This window comes from Cupressus sempervirens, chromosome 8 (assembly GCF_028749045.1).
Source record: "Cupressus sempervirens isolate cs-2001-9-10 chromosome 8, ASM2874904v1, whole genome shotgun sequence".
Classification (NCBI taxonomy): domain Eukaryota; kingdom Viridiplantae; phylum Streptophyta; class Pinopsida; order Cupressales; family Cupressaceae; genus Cupressus; species Cupressus sempervirens.
This window is the reverse complement of record NC_143125.1, coordinates 295,188,535-295,193,063: the sequence shown is the minus strand read 5'-3', so window position 1 is coordinate 295,193,063 and position 4,529 is coordinate 295,188,535. Positions and strand designations below refer to the sequence as shown.

The following is a 4,529-nucleotide window of genomic DNA, read 5'->3' as shown; positions in this document are numbered from 1 at the left end:
AAATATGTGAACAAAAACATCTCTGGTGAAAGAAATTATGAGAATAGAAGTTTAGTATTCATGTCAACAATCCAAGAGATACAGTCTTATCACACCTAATAATTATAATCAAAATATTATCTAACTAGGAATACAACAAAAGAGAAAATTCTATATTCAGCATCTGATGAGTCCATTGTACTTATATGAAAAATGAATTGGACCCAACTTAAGCTTTTCATTTAAACAAGAAAAGATTAATAGAAAAGAGTATATTGTTTGCACATTAAACCCTTTTTCATTTTGTGTCGAAATATCTGTAATTTAAATAAAAGCTTTGTAAGCAATTCTAACCTAGGCAAGGGGAATGTTTGACAAGTTGCAACCCCTCATTGGTAATCTCATGGCATTGTATAATTTCTTGGATATTCAGAAAGCAAGCTAAATAGAGAGCCTCCATACCACTATTATTGAATGAATATACATGGTTAAACAATAAAACCCAAATTGGGCATCCTTCAGTCAAAGAAAGGATACCTATGAGGGTAAAGGAAGACATGGAAGGGAAGTCTCCATCTAAGAATGTTGTTTTAATAGATTCTATCTCAGAGCCATTTGTGTAATGGCTTTTGAACTCTCATCTATCAATCTTAATGGATTTCTCATCAGGATGAGAACCGAGAAATCTGAAGTAACTCTAATGACAAGCATTGCAGCTTTGTACACTACTGGGAAAGAGTTATCAAATTATTATCCAACCCCCCAATACACAAATCAGCATGAAGCTTTTACAAAGCTTGATATTTTACAAGCAAACACGCAAGTTGTCTACCAAGGCTAATGAGGCAATTGACAAGACTCAAATCCTCCAAGGACTAAAACACTAGCTTAGTGGACATCAATAGTATTGTTAATTGCCTCATGTAAGCTTAGTTTTGAAGTGAGTGGTCCATCATGAAGGTTTGAGCCTTAATGTTACAGTAAATAATTTCAAAGCTTCACTGGCTTAACTCAAAATCCCGTAGTATCACTATGAACTATCATAGAACAATAAAAGTTTGTCTTTAAGGTTCAAATTAGTGAAGGTAATACATTTTTTAGTTTTTAGCCAATTTAGACACTTTTTACTATAAATAGGAATCATTTTGATTGGGGGTTATATTCCCCTTGTAATTCCACAACATCTTGGAATGGTGTTCTTTGAGAGGATGTGTGGACCACTAGTTTATTGCACATCTCCTCGGTGCTTTATAACATGAAACAGATATGTGGTAAACCTCCTATTGGTTGATTGGTTTGATTGAGAGTAGTGAGCATCCCACAGGGAGCATTTGTTTTTGGCAAAAGATGTCTATGTGTATATAAAAAACACATAGATGTGGAAACATATACACCATTCATCTTAATACATTATGCTGATGGTGTGTATTTTTCTGTGTGTTTCTTTAATGCTTTGTAGATTTAATATATTCCATATGAACAATGCCTATCTTGCCTGTAGTCTACAAGTCTGGCATATTGATAGTTCAGAATAAGAAATTCTTTTGCGAGAAACTATGTAAATAATACATGTGCTATGTTTGCACTTATTAAAATTTAATAATTAAATGGTTTTATCCTTCGAACTTCCATTCATCTTAAAAAATGTACACATATATTTTATATGCTTTCAAACAAGTACAGTAAACTATTTGAGTTCCTTAATTAAATTTTAATGTGCTAAATTAAGTCCACTAAGAATGGGAATGGGTAGGGATCTATGATCTATAGTGAATTATTTGGAATTATGCAAGTTTTATAATAATAAAATCACTCCCACTCACATGGACTGTGAAAATCTCATTTTCTATGTTTGCTAAATGATTGATCTTCAAATATATGTTTGTATATACTATAGTTTCAAATAAGTAAAGAGTAAACTGCTTTGGCTCCTTAATTACATCTCAATATATGTCAAATGAAGTCTAGTAAGATTCAAGAATAGAATGGGTAGAAGTTCAGGACCAAAAATTAATTGTTGGGAGTCATACAAATAGAATGGTAAAATATTAAAACAGCACATGCATCCCAAGTTTAGAAATTACACTATCTCTGCCATCTCTCAATAGCTAGACGACCATACACTTTCATATAAATGCAATTTGTATCAACCTCAAATTGCAATCTTTTTAGCTTCCTCCAGCCCCAATCTAGCTTAGCCAAATCACACTCTCCAATAGCCTGAAAGTTCTTGATTGTCAAATATTCCAAATTTTCAAGCCTACCTAGATATTCAAGTCATTGTCCACTACTCACATTGAGGCATTTGGTCAAATAAAGCGTCGACAGATTTTTGCATCCTACAACTAAAGACAATATTCTACAACTGGTTATGCCTGGAGTGAAATTTAACCTCAATGCTTTAAGCCCTTTACAACAATTGACATACCATGGATTCACATCAGCAATAAACATGCAGAGGTTAAGAGTTCACTAAGATAAGGGCAATGCTGTGAAAGCATTTTTAGGCCTTCATTGTCCAACTACTTGTCTAACTTTGACATCCATCCAAAATACATTACACCCAATTTGGCTAAGTTAGGGAACCACATACAAAGTACAGATATATAATGCCTCATTTGTTGGGCTTAAACCACATCACACTCTCATGTATTCTCATTGTTCCTTCTCAATTTGAGAAATTTTTTTGCAGATTAGAGAAGAAGTATTTTGTTTTGATGTGTTCTTAATTTGATGCAGTACTTCCCACACCAACTGATCTCGTAAAGCTTCCATCACATTCAAAACTTATAAGAATGCCACACTGCTGGCACATTCAGCCACAACCACTTACATCATCAAGATATACTACTCGTAATCCTTATTTGCAAATTGTGGACTGCACAAAGAACAACCCCAAGCCACTTATACACCATATATCTAATCAGTCCTCCCATGGATTGATGACACACCATGGATTGATTCCAAATTCAAAATTCAAAATTCAAAACATACAAAGCAAAGTAAAATCAAGGATTTAAATAGCATAGAGAAGGAGGATGACATCATAGATTTCTTTCCTCGAGTGATATCTATTAAAGAAAGAAATTCAAAATAATTGTGAGTGGTGGTCATTTTGACTTATCCAATATAAAGATTATTCTTCTCTAAATCACAAGATTGTGTTCTTAGACTGATTCCTATATGTTGGGAAAATCATTTTTTCAGAGACTTGAGGATGTGATAAGACTCTAACTTTTCAATTTCTACCATTTTTAGCAATGGGGGGTCTAAGCCAACCATAAATGGTCACTCTGAAGTTTTAGGAAAAAATAAGTTCACCACTATTGGTTTTTTTTTCAAGATAGTTACAGGCCTTAACTCATGCCAATCATGTTTCTTATAAATAATCAGCAACAATGCAAACAAGTGGAGATTCAAACAATTTGTAGCAAACTAACAATAGTTTTCATATGAATCTGCTTCTCCCAAACTGAGAAGTTTCAAACTATGCTGATTCAAACCCCATATGAATCCACGTTTCCTAGTTGTGCCCTTAAAGCCAATATAAATTTGGAATAAAGCAGTGGATGAGATCCAAAAAATATTCACTTTCAAATTCCAAGGAAGCTTTGGCAATATTACAAAATGCAATGAAATAGATTCAATATAAAGCATTGAAATCCATTATTGCATTAAGCACAAAATTGTGGTTCAAATAATTTAAATAGAAAAGATGTTAGTGAGTATTCCATCTTTACATTCTGATTAGGATTCCCAAAAAAATATAGCGTTTAGGGATGAAAACACTAATGGATATTCTATCATTAAATTTAACACTGAGTGTTGCACATAGAATTATTTTATGCATAAATATCCTTCATGCTTTATGCTTTCAATCTACAACAATTGTATTTTGATTAGCAACCAACAATAAGATTTTATGTAGTATCAAATTTCATTGTACTAGGTATTATCTTCATTAGGTCAACAGGACAAGGTCATATTAGCATTCAACAAAGCAGTGGCTTCCTATAGATACATGGCTAAAATTTTAAAAGTAGTATGTGACTATTTGTAGTATTGCATATTGAGCCAACCTACACTAGCTTCTTATCTACAGTCTTGTTGTTATTCCTCTTCTACTTATTACTGCTTTTATCTGTATTCTCATACTGATTAGAGATTGCAGTTAGAAGGGAAGAGAAATGCATCTTCACTCTTGCACATGATTTATTATCCAGTTTTCTTCTTGAATTCTAGTTAGTTAATTGAATTTCCTATTTCCTAAATATACTCTACAGGGTTCTTTCAGTGTTTTGTGGTACCTATTTTTCATCAATGTAGCCGCAAACACAAAGACTTGGTTTTCTTTTTAATCCAAGAAAAAAACAGGCAGCCTTTGTGTTTGCTATGATATATTCAAGCTAGTTTTAGATAGAAGTAGACATATTAGACTTTGTACTTTTTAGTCAAACTGAACAGAGATGCCTCTCCATTCCTGTACAAAATGTTTTATCTGGATTCTGCTTGAACGATAGATTGGTGTTGCTTGATTGAATTCCCAATTT

The 4,529-nt window shown here is 32.9% G+C and overlaps 1 pseudogene; it reads right to left on the bottom strand.

The window, feature by feature from the left end:
• Window positions 1-328: 328 nt before the first annotated feature.
• Window positions 329-2,754, bottom strand: LOC149542588 (F-box/LRR-repeat protein 14 pseudogene; annotated as a pseudogene).
• Between the last annotated feature and the right edge of the window lie 1,775 nt (window positions 2,755-4,529).